Source organism: Balaenoptera physalus, assembly GCF_965194825.1.
Source record: "Balaenoptera physalus genome assembly, contig: HAP1_SCAFFOLD_1385, whole genome shotgun sequence".
Taxonomy (NCBI): domain Eukaryota; kingdom Metazoa; phylum Chordata; class Mammalia; order Artiodactyla; family Balaenopteridae; genus Balaenoptera; species Balaenoptera physalus.
The window spans coordinates 1-18,427 of record NW_028125411.1 but is presented as its reverse complement, the minus strand read 5'-3'; the positions used below and the strand labels follow the sequence as shown (position 1 = coordinate 18,427).

The 18,427-nt window shown below is 46.8% G+C and overlaps 2 long non-coding RNA genes across 4 annotated transcripts; both read left to right on the top strand.

Annotated features, from left to right (window-relative positions):
* The first annotated feature begins 283 nt into the window (after positions 1-283).
* LOC309653885 lies at positions 284-6,307 on the top strand. The gene is made up of 3 exons (XR_014259594.1): positions 284-355; positions 3,428-3,474; positions 6,181-6,307. It is a non-coding gene; the product is annotated as an uncharacterized lncRNA (long non-coding RNA).
* Positions 6,308-6,324: 17 nt separating this feature from the next.
* On the top strand, positions 6,325-15,541 carry LOC309653884. 3 transcript variants are annotated; one of them, XR_014259591.1, is made up of 4 exons: positions 6,325-6,523; positions 8,652-9,142; positions 12,883-12,923; positions 15,516-15,541. It is a non-coding gene; the product is annotated as an uncharacterized lncRNA (long non-coding RNA). The 3 variants fall into 3 exon arrangements; XR_014259592.1 differs by lacking the exon at positions 15,516-15,541 and adding an exon at positions 14,784-14,853; XR_014259593.1 differs by lacking the exon at positions 15,516-15,541 and having other exon boundaries at positions 12,883-13,192.
* The last annotated feature ends 2,886 nt before the right edge of the window (positions 15,542-18,427 follow it).

Sequence of the window (18,427 nt, the reverse complement as noted above, 5' to 3'; positions counted from 1 at the left end):
ACATTTTTTTTAATGAAAAAGATAAAATTCTGTAAAGGGAAATCAAAGATGGCTTGTTTTCATCTGGTCTCTGTAGTCCCCTCCCCCCAGCCCCATACAGTTGCTCAATTGTAACCAACAAATTTATTTGTTCATAAATTAGCAGTGGGAAAATGGAAATGTCCTAACTTAATTCTTCCTTCTCTGTAGCATCCCTGACTCACTCAGACTGGCCTCCCGTAGTGCCTTGAAGAGAGCTAGATTTAGAAGAAATATTACTTCAGCTCTCAGGATGGAAAAATATCTAGCCAGGAGGCAGAGACTCTGGAAAAGTGCTAATAAATTGTTACTGCCTGCTATTAAAAGGATCGATAAGGTAAGGCCAGAAATGACTGATGGGAGGGACTTGGGCTTTGAGAACTAAGGGGGGGAAGTGGTGCCTGACGGCTCAGAACACCTCTGGCCAGGGCAGTACCCACCTTCTTCGGCACAACCTTGGGCAGCTTCATTCATTGCTTTGGAGATCAGTAGTCACTGATGCTGGTTATGAAGAATTAAATCAAATGTCATGTGGGGCAGTTCAGGTATCAGGGAAATTGTCTAATTTATGTCTGTAGCATTGAAGATGCACCAACATACCTCTTCTGTGATTGTATTCGGGATACTCTCATGGGACAGAATTGGGGTAGGGGCTGCTGGTTCCTTGTGAGGCTTCCCCAGGACAGGAAGGAACCCAGGTGTGCTGCTGGCTCCTGCACGCCTGCCCAGCTCGTGCATCTTGTTCCTTGAGACTTCCCTGCCTTTCTGCATGCAGGCAGCCCCCGGGGGAGGCAGTATGGGCCCCACAGCCAGACGGACACGTGGTGGGCCAGGCTCTTCTGTGGGACCAACCTCTCTCCCCGCCAGCACACCTCCCAAGATCCAAGAGGACCAATCCATGCATCCAACAGCGTGATCTTTCAGTCACACACATCTCTGGGCAGCTGTTCACTTCTTTTCCTGGCCGTCAACTGTGCCAGCAGAGAGGCCTGTGGTGGGATTCCAAAGTGCCCCAGGAGGCTTGTTAGCTGAAAGTCCTGCCTGTCTACCTCCTCCAATTCTTCCATAGAACTCCCAATCTTTAGAACCTCCAGAATGCCTTGAGCAGACCACATGTTTCTACCGACCATCCTCCCAACACAGAGACGTGTTTGCAGTCTCAAGGATCAGCGCTGGGAATCAGCTGTCCCTGCAAAGAACAAGACCATGAAACCATGGGACATGAATGAGGTGCAAAGCGAGGGGCTGGGTCTATGGAGGGTGGCTGGGCAGGAAACTCCAGAATCTGGAAGTTGCCTGAGGATGTGCGAAAAGGCAAAATAGGCAAGTTATGTGTGGCGCCCTTGCCATCTCCTCTTCACTTTCTTTTGCACGTGCCCTTCCATGCCTAGCTCTCCTGCTCAGGGAAGCTCTGGATTTTGTTGCTACCTTTTTCCGGAGGCAGCCAGGTTCAAGGCCATTCCTTTCCCTTTCTCCCAGATTCAAACAAGCACAGCCTGCTTTCAGCAGGAGCCCAAGCTCACCAGCAGCCGGGGTGTCATGGGCTTCATGGGAAATGGTTTCACAGGCATCTGAGGAGCACTGAGTGTGCACAGTGGCCTGGGCTGCTCACATAATGACAGTTAGTGGAGCTACCACTCTCCTTACTGTGTGGGGAGCATTCTGAGTGCTAGAATTATCCCTTGCCCAGAGCTACTCAGCATTCCAGTCCTGGAGCCCAGATCTGGGCCCAAAGCCAAGGTCTGTCCTCGACACTTCTCCCCTCCTCTTCTGTAAGGGCCTCAGGAAGATGGATCTCTTAACAGGGGCAGTGAAGGCTCTAGACTGACAAGGGAGTGCCTTAGGGGCCCAGATCCTTGACCTTTGCTGATCATGGTATGTAAAGATCACAGGAGAGCCAGGACCTGAGGAGGTTATGGCTGGGAAGTGACCAACACCAAAGACATTGGCAGCTCCTTAGATCACCCTGGGGCTGCCTGGCCTGCCGGGAACAAAGCTGGAATACTCTTGATCTAGGGAAATCCAGCCTAAAACAGCCGTTCCCCAGGTGATATAACCAGAGCCTGAACAGGGAGAGAATCACAGGCAGGCGAAGGGCCTGGCCTCTTTGAAGGGGGAGTCCAGCACGGAAAGCCCTGGGCAAGGGGTGGGAGGGGGTGGGGGGGCAGGTTGCAGACATGGAGGTGTGACCACGCCAAGGCCGAGAACAGCCCTCAGGGGATCCACACTCCTGGGGTTCGCTGGACCCCGCCCAGCTTGCTGGAGGCCCAGTGCAGCGGGGAGCTCTGACGTGCCCGCGGACTTCCAGTTTGCGTTTCTACACTGCGGAGCAGCCAACTTGTGCAGCTGGCGGCGCGCCGCAAATCAAGTCGGGAAATTGCAGAGGGGTGGCCGACAGAGACAGCTGCCCATCCTCCTGCCTGGACGCTCATTTGGTGGGAGCCGAGGGTTTATGCACACGTGCCAGGGAGGGAGGGCCCTTGGGCAGCAGGGAGCAGGCTCTGGTTTGATCCTGGCGGGCCTTGCCAGTGGGCAGGGGCACAGATCGGTGAGGCTTTGGGTCCCGTAAGGTGGAACTGGTGGCCAGGCGTTTTAGGCTCTGTCCTCCACACTTGGCCTGAAGGTGTCAGCTCACACTGTGTCTGGAGAGGCTTCTTTCGGTGAGGTCTTCAAAGTCGGCCAGCCTCTCCCTCCTGGAGAGTCTCGAACCAGAGCCTGTCTCCAGCCTTTGGAGGCTATGAAACAGCCCCACTTCGGTTTTCCGAGATTCGCTGCTGGAACCGTTCACACCACTCACCACTCCACAGCCTGGGATGACACAGAGCGGCCCCCGGCAAAAGGGTCGTCACCCCAAGGGGCCTCGTAGGCAAGTGTGCCCCTGGGAGTCACGCCAGTGTGCGTGGGAGCTCCTGCAATGCCACTTACTAGTTGAGTGGCCATGGCCTAGGGACTGATTCCCTCTGAGGATGAGAATCAGAATTCCTGATTTCCTCCCTGCCTGCCTGTCCTCCTCAAATAGGTCACATTCCAGGAGTCCCCAGGCCATTCGGGTGAGAGGGATAAGGATGGAGCCTGTGAAGGGATGGGAGCGCCCATTGGTCCAGGAGAATCCAGTGTGTGGGTACCAAGCAGTTGGCATCCGGTGGACCCAGCAGGGATGGCCACCCCTTCACACCCTGCGCTGCTGAGATGCAGGGCACATCCTGCTGGGCACGCAGCTCCTGCCTCTGCAGCCAGGCCATCCCCAGGAGGGACTAATAACAGTAATAGTGACTATAGCCACCACCTGCTGACCCTGACTCTGTGCCCGGCACTCTTACAGGCAATTTATATCTATTATAAACTCATTTAATGCTAAGAACAATGGTAACTCATTTAATGCCCTGTACTGTTGGTATCCAATTTACAGATGGTGAAACTGAGAAGTTAAAGGACTTGTCCAAAGTCACATAGTTGGTAAGTGACAGTTCTTAGATTCAAACCAAAGCAATCCAGTTTGACTCAAGAGAGCACTTTTAAGGACTAAGCTGAGGTGTCTCTTAAAGATACAGTCAGCACCGCTGTCAGCAGGGGCCAAGTGCAGAATCATGAAGGAGCAGGTTTTGGGGACCCAAGTCTGTTCCGTGTACGGAGCGCGGGGCTCTGTCACCTCACCCCCAGTGTAGAATGGATGCTGTGGTGCCCGGTGGCGGCCAGCAGAGCTAAAGGACAGCCTACCTCTGGGGCTGGGAAGAAAGAATCCATGGAGAGCTCCTTCCCTGGGTGTTGGGCCCCTCCTGAGCCCCTCCATTGACACTGAGCTCGGTAATTCTGCTCCAAACCCTGCAATGGAACAGCACAGGCCCCTGACAAAACAGCAAACCCTGGGGAGAATAGCTGCAGAATTAGAGTAACAAATGCCTAACACTGCGGTGGGGGCTACATAAGCATTAGAATGGAAATTAACCTGGAGAAGAGAAAGCTCGAATGGACTTTAGGGACTGGGTTTTTTTTTTTTTTTTTTTTTTCCATTCCATAGATTGCCTTTCAGAGAGAAAATTAAACACTAAACAGAAAGGAAATATTCAAGGGAAGAGGGCCTCTGCTTTCCCATTGGTAGCCCGAATGCTCAGGCTGGGCCTGCCTCTGAGGTCCCCATCAGACCCGAAGCCTGGTGCCATGGCCTACATGTCCCGGCCACCTTCTGCATATACTGTGGGTGTCGGGGGTGATGAGGGCATAGCTCTATGTAAGTAACCTTCAGTGAAGGGAGTTGAGGCGGGACAGCCATAAGGCCATCAGCTGAAACTGTTAGAGCCACTAATTGCTGCCTGGGATGATCCAAGCTCTAAGTGGAGCTTTTATGAAGCTGCAGAATTCCCAGGGGGTCTGCAGGACCGGGGCATCCCAGCAGAGAAGCAGCAGCCGTTACACTAATCACCACGTCCTCAGCCTGCCGCCCCTCCCCACGCCTCCCCCACCGCCATTCAGTTCCCGGCCTCTCGCACCCTAATTATTCGTGGGCTGGGGGGTGGTATGTGCAGAGGCCTGACTCTCATAATTATATTAAGAGCTTTTGACAGGACCAACCGTTCTGTCTTCTATTTCTGTCTTGTTGAAATTCTACTGTGCTGAAATAACTGTGAGGAGAAGGATCCATCAACCCTTTCTGGAAAACAGACGAGACAGCAGAGTTCACTGTGCACCCAGCACTCCCGTCCACAGGGAGATTTATGGCTTGTTCTCTTGACTAACAGGAAGATTGCCCAGACTGAGGTCAGGTGGGAGGTGGGAATGTCTCAGAGTTCAATGTATTGCCTTCAGTTTTATGCCAATATCAAATCATAGGGCTGAAAGTGACCTCCAGGGGGTCTCTGACCTACCCCTGTTCCTATCTCATGGGCTGGCTCTCTCTTTACACCCCTGTTCTTGTCTTGACCTGACACGTGGTAGTTTGCCTTGTCAGGTATAAAAAAAGGTTTGCGCTGGCAAAGTCAAGGCCATTGGCCAGGACCTTCAACTGGCATGTTGGCCAAGGTCCTGACTGCCTTCCATCCCCAGCCATCTGCTTCTCTGACCTCAAGGGGAGTTAGCAGTATAAGAGCATAATGGCTGACACTGCAGGACTCCTGCAGGAAGCAGTGGAGGTGGAGGCATGAGGGTAAAAGGTCAAGAAAAGCACCCTGGACAAATAGTCACCTGCTCTCACTGAAGACCCGTACAATAACCAACATTATCAATTACATACCATGTGCCAAGTCCTGAGTTCAGCACATAACATGGTGTATCTAATTTAAGCCTCATGACAATGCTATGAACTAAGCATTATTAGCCCATTTTGGAGATGAAGAAGTAGAGGCTCAGAGAGTTTAAGTAACGTATCCAGTGTCATATGGAGAGTTTCATGATTGGAATTGTATTTATAACTCAGTTTTGAACCCAGGCAATCCCAGGTCCTCAGACCAGCTCCTTTTATTATTATTTTGCTTTATTCATTAGCAAGTTTTGCACCCGTGCATGAGTAAGTCACATCATGAGAATCTGTGTCTCATTTTCTTCATCTGGGGCCACGTGAGCACAGACTCTGGACTCGGACCTGCGTCTCTGCCACTGCTTGCTCTGTGACCTTGGCGCCTCACAGGGCCTGCTTTCTGTCATCCAAATAGAGATAGTACCTCCCACACGATAATGTTGCCAAGCACATAATAGATGCTCAATAAATGGTGTCGTTTACCATTATTATCAATAATAATATCTCTAATTCAGTCTTATTTAACCATCCGGCTCCAACAAGAGGGATGAGTCTCTTGTACTTTATGCATTTATTTAAATGGACCTATTTAAACATTAGATGGTGGGTTCATTTGAATGGAAGCCTCTAAAGTCAGGGGCTCTCATAATTTTCTGTGAAGCCCACTCTCTCCCATTTCCTCATCTTCATAGCACCCGCCTTGTAATAGTTATCAATTGGGCCCAGATTAGGTCACAGAAGGGCTGAAACTATTGACAAGCATGTGTATAAATGCAGTCAGTCCAAACAAATATCCACAAGAAAACCCACCAAAAGCAAGGTGAATTCATTCTAACAACTTTTGAGTAGGAAAAAAAAACAAAGGGTTGGAAAGATTAGGTCCACTGGCTTTGACTAAATGCTTCACTTTGTTCTGGATGTTTTGTCCTCAGGCAAAGCCCGCAAACATTTCTGGCTGAATCTCTGCACTTCCCGGGTTCTGCAGCTATGTCCTACGAAAAGGAAACGGTTTCTCCGAAAACCCAATAACCTGCCTCCCGCTATCCTGCCTGTAGAGTATCAGGCAAACACCTATTTAGGCAGGAAGGGAGACAGCAAGCAGAAGGGAAGACGTTCCTCTTTAAGTGTATGAGGTCAGGTGTAGCTCCAAGAAAAATCATAATCAGGTCTTTGGAAGAAACCTCATTCCAGCACAGATGGTCCTGACTGACAAGCCCAGCCAGCCTTCAGAGTGAGCGTTGAGACAAAGCTAAAGTAACAGGACTTTCCACCAAGGTAAGAGGGTGTATTTCAAGGGGAAAAGATGTTTTAAACCTGAATATTCATACTCAAATCACTGGGCTCCCTTTGCCTTTCTTTTTTTCTTCTATTAGATTTATTTTTCTAAGGTCTACAGCAATTATCTTGAAAGGGAAATTTTAAAACACTGCACCTTGCTCATGGTCATGGGGCAATGATTTTTTTTTTTTTCTTTTCTAAATTGGATCACCCATTTTGTATTTATTCATCCCTCCTGCCTCCACGTCTCTCTCTCCCCAGCTCTGGGACGGGCCCAGAGACAATCACCCCCATCTTTGAGTCAGCTCGCTCTCTAGCTCCATCCCATTCTCATCCCTCCATGTCAGTGCTGGTGGGGAGATCTCAGGGCTGATACCCAAAGGCTAGAAGGCATAGGGTGCACTCACATGCCTGGGTTTGTATCCTGGCTCCCCGCTTAGAGCTGTTTGAGCTTGGGCAAGTTACTTAACCTCTCTGGGCTTCAGTTTCCTCATTGGTAAAATGAGGAATGAGAACTAGGACAATTAAGACAAACAAAGCATGCTTGCAACAGTGCCCAGCACATGAGAAGTACTGGGTGAGTGGCATCTATTATTAATAGCCATTATTAGCCATAGATTCATAATGTAATCTCATAGATCTCTCTGCTCACATCATCCCAAAGACTACCTGTGGTCATCTGGGATGATACACTTTGGGCACAAGAGCTGGGCATTGCACACCACACCGTGTGTACACACCACACAGTGTGTGCGCACCACACTGTGAGATCTCAGAGAGGGATTTCCTGAGGCCCAGAGAGGCACCTTTGCTCAACCCAGTGAGGGCCAGGACTGGAGATCAGGTGGCCTCATCCTCAGGCTGAAATTTATTAGTCAGCCTAAGATTTAAAAACTTTGGCAGAAGAAGAATCACTCTCGAGACTCAAATCCCATGAAGCTGAGCCTGGGTACGTGTGTTGTGCTTAAATGAAGCAGCTTATGATGTGGGTATTCAATTGCTATAATCTGTTCTAAATTTAAGCATGCGAAACATCAAGTTATCTCACTATTTTGCTTCAGTTAAAAAAAAAAAAAAAGATTTAGATTTATGACTGGATGTTACAAGAACTGCTGCTTCATTTCAAATCCTGGCAGGTCCCTCCAAAGCAGCAATTGACCAAGAAGTCACTTTCTGAGCTGAAGGTCAGTGTGCTGGCCCTGGAATGAACATCAGTGCATCAGCGATAAGAGCCAAGCGCTCTCTCCTGCCATTTTGGGGTGAGGTTGAGGGGAGGCCTTGAGGCTCCAGCTGCTCCTGGCACCCCCTATGCTCCCCGTATGGCCCCCAGCCCCCTCCCCTGCGCCCCTCCCACAGAGTGCTGCCACAGAGCTCCACAGGGCATGTCTGTAAGACCTGGGATGCTACATTCCCTTGCCCTCAGACCCTTGGCAAAAGTGTACCCATCTGAAAGGGCTCCCCTGGACTTAGTGCTGGGGCCTAAGGGACAGCCTGGCTTTGGGATCCCAAGTCACTTTTAAATGGCCTTTCAATGTCTGGGAATTCAAGAAGGTACCAGGGTAGCTTAAATATGTTTCTCCTGGTTTATGTGTTCTTGGGTAACAACCTTTCAAAACATCCTTTTTCCTTATCAAATGTCTGATAAGAAAACTTCCAGATGGCTAAACATCCCCTTGAAATAGGCAAAGGAAATGGGACCTGGGAGCACTTTTTATTCACTTTCTAACCGGGTCTGGTTACCCCCTCTGTCTGGTATAGATAAGCAAACATTTACTGTTTTGTAACTTAGAGCCAAGAGGCCAGAACTCTGTTGTGTACCTGGTGCTTTCACAGCTTGAGTAAGAGCACTGTCGATCATAAATTGTCAATTGCTCCCCAACCCCAAGAGCTGCACCAAAGGCCACCTGATCTAAAGCCATCCCTGATCAATTGCCATCTCATCTCCCCATCTTAATTCTCAGCACCTGGCTCCCCGAAAGTTTTCTTGTTTGTTTAACTACGGTCTCCAGAGCACAAGAATATAAACTCCTGACGTCAACCTTGACCACAGCCGTGTCCACGGAGCCCAGAACAGTGAGTTGTTCAACACTCAAGGCTCTTTACTGTGTTAACCCTTGTTATGCAGGAGAGGCCAGGAAACAAGTGGAGAACCAGAAGAAGAAGGAAAGCCCCACGGGGTAGGGGAACATCTGGATATCCACCAAGTAAAGGAAGCTGTTTCCAGGAGAAATCCAAGGAAGGAAAAATCCAGAGCCTGATGACAATGTGGAGGTAGAAGAGGCTAGAAGGGCTGGCTTCCTTCTTTCTGCACTGCTGGACCTACAGGAATAAACAAGAGTTTCAAGTCTCAACGGAGCTTTTCAGTCACGCTTCTCCTTCAGCAAGCTGCCTGATGTTCACGTGATCCTCTCTCACATCCTCTGAGCCCAGAAATAGTCTCAAACCCGCTGCTGGAATCCATCCTTCGGTCTGCTCCCATCGCCCCTCATCATAGCCACAGGTGCTGTGGCATCAAAGGCCACACTGGACAGTGTTGGGAGCGTAACAAACCCTGTGGGTGGCCATGCCGCCTACCTAAACTGATAAGACGGCTCCATGGACTTCACACACTGAGATGTAAGTCAAGGAAGAGCCCACAGAGGGGAGGAGGGAGTTAGGCCTGGGGACAGTGCTCAGGAGCACTGCCAGATGCAGCCAGGAGGGGCTTTGAGCAGTGGATTGGTCAGCTCAGGCTGCGGAACAAAAGACCATAGACTCGGTGGCTTAAACAACGGAAATTGATTTCTCAGTTCTGGAGGAAGGAAGTCCAAGATCAGGTGCCAACAGGTTTGGTTTCTTCTGAGACCTCTGTCCTTGGCTCACAGATGGCCACCTTCTCACTGTGTCCTCACAAGGTGTCTCCTCTGTGCATGCACCTCCCTGGTGTTTCTCTGCATGTCCAAGTTTCCTCATTTTATAAGGACATCAGTCATATTGGATTATAGCCCATCTTATTGGCCTCATTTTAACTTAATCACCTCTCTAAAGACTATCTCCAATCACATTCAGAAGTACTGAGGGTTAGGATTCAGCATATGAATTTAGGGAGGACACAGTTTAGCCCATAATAAGCAGTGTAGGAGCATGGAACCATGGGCACCACGGGCTTTGGAGGTTTGAAAGGATGGGAGGTGGAAAAGAAAGATTCAGTAGCAATTAGAACCAAGGGTGAAGTCCGGAGTTTAAAACCACCAGTTAGAATTGGGATCGTGTTACGGGTTGACTTGTTCCCCCTCCCTCCCCCAAATATCTTGAAATCCTATCCTCTAGAACCCCAGAATGTGACCTTATTTGGACATAGAGTCTTTACATGGGTAATCAAGTTAAAATGAGGTTATTAGGGTGGGTCCTAATCAAATGTGGCTGATGTCCTTATAAAAAGGAAATTTGGACACAGAGAGACACACAGAGAAGGAAGGTGATGTGAACATGGAGGACCAGAAGGAGCAATCTACGAGCCAAGGAATGCCGAAAATTGCCTGCAAACTACCAGAAGCTGTGTAGACGAGTAAGGATTCCCCTACAGTTTTCAAAGGGAGCATTGTTTTTTGACCTCATAATCTAGATATTATTTTTTATAACATCAATGTAAGATTTTTCCAAATTCAGAATTTTTTAAAAATTTTGCTTACCCTTCTTTCTTGTATCTCAGACCTATTGAGGATTCTTTTTTTTTTTTTTCCTCTCTTTCTCTTTCTGTCTCTTTTTATAGTATAGACTTTAGAATTTCAATTAGTAAGCGTTTGGAGGTCAACTTCCTCAGTGTTTATCTGAAAATGTCTTTATTTTGCCTTTGTTCTTGAGAAGTAGTTCTGCTAAGTATATCTATCTAGCTTGACAACTATCTTATCTGAGCATACTGAAGATATTGTCTTACTATTTTCTGACTTCCATTGTTGCTGCTAAGTCAGCTGTCAGTCTAATTATCACTTGTTTGTGGTTATCTTTCCTTTCTCACTGGCTGTCTTAAAGATGTCATTGCCTCTGATTTCTGCCGTTTTGCTATAATGTGTCTAAGTACATTCTTTTGTCTACCTTCTTATTAGTTATTCTGCTTGGAAGTCATAGGGCTTCCTGACTGAAGATTTGTGTCTTTCATAGTATTTGGAAAATTTCTCTCTCTCTCTCTCTCTGGGAGAGGAGATATGCTAATCAACTTTTTATTTTAAAACAATTTTAGGTTTACAGAAGCACAAAGATAGTGTAAAGAGAGAAGGTAGTACATATACCCCACACCCAATTTCCCCTATTATTAACATTTTACATTACTAAGGGGCAGTCTCGTTTGCTTTAAAATTCTGCTTCTAACCAGTTCTCTTTGTCCTCTTCTTCTATAACTCTCATTAGATGTATATTGGCATTTTTACTCTATCTTAAATGTTTGCTAACCATTCTTTCATATTTTCTATCTCTTTTGACACCTCTTCTTCCATGTAATTTATTTAGACCTATCTTCCAGTTCACCAATTCTCTCTTCAGCTGTGTCCAAACTGCTGTTTAACCCATTGATTAGTATTTTATATTTCATTTATGATAGTCTTTACTTCTATAAGTTCTACTGGATATTTTTCAAATTTCATCTGAACATTATCACTTTGATACCTGCTGCTCCTTACTAGTGTCTTTAATTCCTACTTTGTTTCGTTAATCAGGTTGTATTCTATATTTCATAATCCCAGTATCTGAAGTCTTTGTAGTTCTGGTCTTTATTTTTTATTCTGACTCTTATTCATGAAATATTGTTTCATTTTCTCTTTTGTGATTTTTTTTTTTTGTAAATGCATGTTTGTTGCAACTCTGTCAGTGAAAATTAAGGCCTGGGTTGAGAGCATGACTCGTGTTTGCTTATGCCAAATGGGGGAACAACAGCCAAGAGTCACCTAAGTGACAATACTTGGGTTGGGAGAGGGGGTTACTTGTCTAAGTTCAAGACAGACAGTTGTCCCTGTTGTTTGTCTCTGAGTGCCATAATGGTTCTTGCATTTCTAATTTCCCTTTCCTCTGTGGGTGTAACTCTTTTTAAAACCTATAAATACTTGTGGTGGCCTTTGATCTGCCTCCCCCCTTTGAATCCATCCCCCTGGGCACTAATGTTCTAGACCAGTGGGATGAACACAATGCCCCCAGGGTTCACTTGCTTCTGTATTGTGCTGACTTACCTTCCTGGATTCCTGCAGCAGTTCTGCACCTGGCCACCACCACAATGCTCTCTAAACCACACATAATGTGTATACTTTATATTTATTACAAAACACTCCCTAAAATATATAATCATGTACATATTTAAATGACATATATTATATATACATGTTTATGAATATATACAATTGAACAGTTATTATTATGCTGAAGAAGATATGGAAGGAGAAGGAAAGAAGGATGAGTTCATTCATACTAGGGCAGCAACAGCAAAATAAGACAGACAATGATTTGCCCAATACATTTACACTCATGAGGTAGGAGCATGAGTGGGATACCTGTTTTAGCATCTGACACCTTGTTAAGGTAAATAAGAAAAATTTCATTAAGAATTCCAAACATGCCAGCAATAATTTTTGGATGCCATGGTTTCCACACAACGGAGGGAAGAGGAAGGCTGGGAGGATGGCAGGGCAGCTTCCCTGTGCTACTGACTTTGCCAGCACTTGAGCCCTGGCAGGGAGTTAGAAAAAGCTGATGTTAGCAACCTCAGGCATATGACTAACAAACATTCCCAACACTTCTTAATCCACTTCTTAGTTCTCTTGCCAATCACACTCAGCAAACTTGCACTTTTACCTTCATAGCTCATTATCTGAGTTACCATTGTTCCTGTTTCTCTCAAAGTCGGTCTCCAATTCTCAGAATCTCTCTTCTCAGCTCTCCTGACAGCCCTTTTCATAGATATATAAATGTATTTCTCCTAGTTCTTCTTTGGCTCTGTGTGCCCGGGTGACCAAGGCAACACATGGCTATAGAAGTGACTATCCCTGAAATGGGGTCAGGTGATGAGAAAGTGAGTGTGTTTAGGCCTTAATGCCTGGGGATACAATGGCATCCTATCTTTATGTGTGATTTGAAGTCAGCTTGCCTTTGAATGAGACAGGTCTGAACCATCACTGGTGCTGAAATAAACTCTTTGTTTACTCCAAGCCACCAAGGAACACACATTTAGCTCATCTCTGTTGAGAACGCTGGATCCCTGTGACAGTCAAAGAGGCTTCACTTTTGGCAATGAATAGGAGGCTCTGCCATGGGGATGATGGTCCATGACTTTTATCTTCCATTTGTGGCTTCTCAAAGCCGAAGCCCTGGTGAACTTTTCCTCTCTTTTCTAGGTCATGAAGAGGAAACCTGGATTCTAGATGACTGCAAAGAGGTAAAATATCTCCAAAAGATAAAATTCTTTACTTCTTTCCAAAAGATTTTAGTAACAGAATGGTGCTATATTTTGTGAAATCATATTACAAAATGAATTTTGCTAAGATGGAGACAAAAACAGACTAACAGCAATAAAAGCATAGCTTACCTTAAGAAACAAAAATAAAGGTATCCTGTATTGGCCATTTGTAAACTTTTATAAATTCTCTGTTTATGTCATTTTAAAATCCTTTTTTTCTTAAAGTTTTTTTTTTTTCTTCAAGGTTCATTCATGTTGTATTTATTTATTTATTTATTTATGGCTGTGTTGGGTCTTCGTTTCTGTGCGAGGGCCTTCTCCAGTTGCGGCAAGCGGGGGCCACTCTTCATCGCAGTGCGCGGGCCTCTCACTATCGCGGCCTCTCTTGTTGCGGAGCACAGGCTCCAGACGCGCAGGCTCAGCAATTGTGGCTCACGGACCCAGCCGCTCCGCGGCATGTGGGATCCTCCCAGACCAGGGCTCGAACCCGTGTCCCCTGCATTGGCAGGCAGACTCTCAACCACTGCGCCACCAGGGAAGCCCCTCCTTTTTTTCTTTTAGATTATCTTTTTAAAAAAATTCACCTTTCTTACTGATCTCCATCTATGCGGATAATATTCTCCAACTTGGTGGCTTAAAAAAAAAAAAGACTTTTTTCTTTCTTTACTAGAGAAGTTTTAAATTTTATAAGCTCAAATCTGTCAATCTTTTTCTTTATGCCTCCTGAATTTTTTGGTTTTTGTTTGTCTTGTTTAGGAAGGCCTTTCTTATCTCAAGATTACAAAGAGATATTCTAATCATCTAGGTTTTCTTTTTACATCTTGATCTTTAATCTACCTGGAATTTATTTCTGTGTATGGTATGGGATAAGGATCCAACTTAATTTTTTTCCCTTTATGAGTATCCCTCATTGCTCCTTACTGGCCTGTTTGGCTGCCTTGAAAAGATAAGCCTGGAAATAATCAGCCCGCAAGGTATTCCTGAAATCAGCAGCAGGATTCCATTCTGTTCTAACTACATAAGTGGTTAGGGTTATTTTCAAGCGGAAAAAGTGCAAGTGAAACCAACCATGAATGCTTAGTTGTAACAACATGAGTAACTTGCTGGTTTTCTTCCAGAAGATGCTCTGACCATAGGGCTCTACCACCTCAAATTCATTTCCTTTCAATTTTAAAAGGAATTATTATACATTTGCTTTATACCTTGAACATTGGGAATGATCATACAACATACCTCCCCTATGCTCAAAATGCTTAGTCTTATGGGAAAACCAATTATATATCAATATGTATCTATATCTATGTAATATAAATATATATACATGCAGCTGAGTTGAATAAACACTCTAAGGCAGTATATATTAATGCACTATGACGCGCTAATGAATTCCTATCTCCCCTCCAAGTCCCCGAGAGGGTAGGATGGTGTCACTGTCGTTTTCATTTGCCTGGAACAAAGTAGGAGATTGGTAAACGTAGGTTGAATGGAATTGAAATAGCAGATAGCATCGGAACTGAGAGAAGAGAGAAATCTTCATATTTAATAAAGGTCAGAGGATGTTTCCTAGAGGTGACACTGTGCTGGCCCTAACGATCTGGAGAGATAGAAAAGAGGAGGGAGGGGCTGCCAGGGTCATCTGACCCTGAGTATTGTCTCCCTTGGAACCAATTTTCTCTGTTCTCACATATTAGTTCAGGTTGTCTGGGGGGGAATTGAAAAGGTGCAAACATGGTGTTGATCTCTCTCAATCATCAAATGCTCCCAGAGCCCCGTAGCTTTTCAAACCCGTGGAGATAGATTCTCTGGGACCAACGTCCCTACTGACGCTCCTCTTTGCAGGAACGACCAGCCGAGTGTGAGGCGCACGCGGGAATCCATCTGACACAGGGCTTTAGCGCCGTGAGTACACACCGTGCTCACAGAGCAGAAGATACGAAACACTCTTGGCCGTCTCGTCAGAAGCCCGAGTCTGACCTCTCCTCCCAGAGCCAGTGCTAGTGTCAGTCACCAAAGAGCAGCGGGTTTTCTGCCCGAGCACAGGAGCGACACAGCTGGCCCTGGAGATGCTGACCCTTCAGGTCAGCCCTGAGGAGGACAAGGAAACGAGGCTGAAGACAAAAGAATGGCCCCAAGCCCACACCCTAAGTCAGAGCCCCCTGAATTTGCCTGGCACATTTCCTGGGACCTCAGGACACTGGGACAAGGAGACACGTGGCTGTGACCTAGGCCAGGAGAATACAGGTTCATGCAGACCAAGCTCCTCTGCACCCTTCTCTGCTAACGAGGACCCTGTGCCCAGCCTGTTGGGAGCCGAAAGGTGGAAAATCAGACACCCTCCTGGCCTCCCACGGGCGAGAGGATGCTTCATGGAAGGCCCGGGGCAAGATGAGCTTTCCGCTCTCTTGAAGGGTGCTATTGAGCCCGCCCAGCTCTGCAGGGAAAGGGTCTCATTTCCAAAATGACCATTGGTGATTTTTCTGTTTTAAATTAGATTTAGCAGAGTGGCTTTTGGCATTCACTTACCCTCTTCTGTTTTCCTTCTCTCCTACTGGAAATGTGGGACTGAACCAGGATTGTGAACACGGCATGGCTATACGAGGGCTGGGGTTCTCCGACCCGCACCTTTCCTGCTTTTGCTGAGCTCTGCTTGAAGCCAACCTCCCGCCATCAACGCATGTACTGAAAGCAGAATTTGTCTTCTGAAACCTCCTGGGCCAAGATTTCCCCAAATTGCTGGCATATTAAAATGAAGCCGCCATGTGAAATACCGAGCGGGGATCCAAGGCCACAGTCAAGTTCACCTGCCCCACCTGTCTCTAAGCCATGCCCCTGGCCTCCACACTCATCACTGGGGGCGACCTCTCCGTTCTGGGGTGAGTCTCCCCAGCTCCGAGATCCTGCTCACGACCCTTCTGTGAGTCCTTGACTACGGTGGCTCTAGCCCTTCCTCTCCAGGCCACGCTAGCCACCACCAGCTCCAGGTTAAACCATCCTCCAGACTGCAGTCCCCTTGCCTATAAAATGGAGATTGCACTTATACCTGCCTCCAGGATGGTCTTGAGACTGGGGTGACAAAATGACTGGAAAGCCCTTACGCTCTGCCCCATACACATAGCACGTGTGGAAAAAGTACATGTGGACCGTGGCCATGTTCCCCACCCTCTCATCCCATTTTGGCCTTTAAGATATCTTTTGGAAATTTTGAGTTTATGTAAATCAGAAGAATACATTCTAGCCCTCTCCCCCCCCGGAAGCAGTAGGGGCGCCTCCTTCTCCTTGGCAATCTGCAAGATACACCCTCTGTCCCTGGTACTCAGAGACTCCGGGAAGGTCTGATACCTGTCCCCGAGACCCTGTCCTCACACCTCTGTCCCCCTTGATCTCCAGCCTGCTGTTCTGAGCACAGGCTTTTCTCTGCATGTCGGGAGTAGGGCTTTCGAGGGGGACAGAACACCTCACTCAGGAACTTGGCTACCTTCTGGCACTAGCCCAAGGAAAACCTTCCTTCCTGCCAGGGTCCCACTACAAAGAGAAGAAAGACGAATTCACCCAGTACTTACTGAGCATCTCCCCTGTGCCCGGCACTGTCTAGGAACTGAGGAAACATCAGTACACAAAACAGACAGATATTCCTGCCCTTGTAGAGCTTATGTTATAGCAGGGGAGGGCAGTGGGGACAATAAACACATATTATGAATAAACAGAAAAAAGTTAACACAAATTAATCTTTTAGCAGATCATCCCACCACACTGGCATACCCCCAATTTAAAATATATGTACTTTTTTCCAGTGGTGGTTTAATTCAGATCATAATGGCCTTGATGACTGCCTTCCTAAGACCAGTGGGGCTGGTCATAGAGTTCAGCAGAGATTTGTTTAAGCTTCTCTTTTTAAAAAATCCATGAGCAGGCCCAGGAAAACCTCCCCTATACCCACAGTCACATGTGAGAAAGGTCGACCTTATACAAACGTTTGACTAAAATTTGCAAGACTGAAACTGGAGAGAATGCAAGTACCAATATAAAAGGCATTCTCATGAGAAGCCTGGTTCAAAAGCTTTAAAAAGAAACGTTCTGCACAATATAATACACCAAGAAAAAGAATCTGCCTCAGCAGATCTCTACCCTGCAGCAATTTTCCCCAAGCTACTGAAGCAGGTTCTGTGGTAGGTTGCCTGAAGGAGAAGGCGTGTCCTTCTAAACCAAAGAATCCTGTGCATTGAGAGGCAAATTTCTTCTAGACCTTCATTTGCTGTAAGTATTTACATGCAAACACACACACATACACGCACACACAACCAGCTAGCTAAAATGTTTCTTCTTCTTTTTTAATGTTTTTTAACAGATTTTTTTGATGTGGACCATTTTTAAAGTCTTTATTGAATTTGTTACAATATTGCTTCTGTTTTATGTTTTGGTGTTTTGGCCGGGAGGCATGTGGGATCTTAGCTGCCCGACCAGGGATGGAATCCATACCCCCTGCATCGGAAGGTGACGTCTTAACCACTGGACCGCCAGGGAAGTCCCTTAAAATGTTTCTTCTAATCCCCATTTTTTTTTTTAAATTAATTTATTTATTTATTTTTGGCTGTGTGGGTCTTCGTTTCTGTGCGAGGGCTTTCTCTAGTTGTGGCAAGCGGGGGCCACTCTTCATCGCGATGCGCGGGCCTCTCACTATCGTGGCCTCTGTTGTTGCAGAGCACAGGCTCTAGACGCGCAGGCTCAGTAGTTGTGGCTCACGGGCCTAGTTGCTCCGTGGCATGTGGGATCTTCCCAGACCAGGGCTCGAACCCGTGTCCCATGCATTGGCAGGCAGACTCTCAACCACTGCGCCACCAGGGAAGCCCCCCCCATTTTTTAAAAAATTAATTAATTTATTTATTTATTTATGGCTGTGTTGGGTCTTCATTTCTGTGCGAGGGCTTTCTCTAGTTGCGGCAAGCGGGGGCCACTCTTCATTGCGGTGCGTGGGCCTCTCACTATCGTGGCCTCTCTTGTTGCGGAGCACAGGCTCCAGACGCACAGGCTCAGTAGTTGTGGCTCACGGGCCTAGTTGCTCCGCGGTATGTGGGATCTTCCCCGACCAGGGCTTGAACCAGTGTCCCTTGCATTAGCAGGCAGACTCTCAACCACTGTGCCACCAGGGAAGCCCCTCCCCATTTTTTATGAGAACTTGATCTTGCCTTCAGAGATTCTGCCTGCTGTGGAACACTCTTGTTTCCAGATCTGTCCTTAGCTGATGTTTCTTGCCCTTTAGGAGGCAACATGCTAAAGGATGCTATCCTTTAGCATCCCCTCCTGAGATGCCTTTCCTGACTAGTCTAGGACATACCCTTCAGACTATACTCCCCACCCACCCTCTGACTCCCTTTTAGAAGGGAAGGCAGAACTAAATATAATTTATTTAGTTTTATCAGAACTAAATATAATTGGAAATGATCTCTTTCACTCATTGATTCCTTTGCTCACTTGTTTGTTGTATG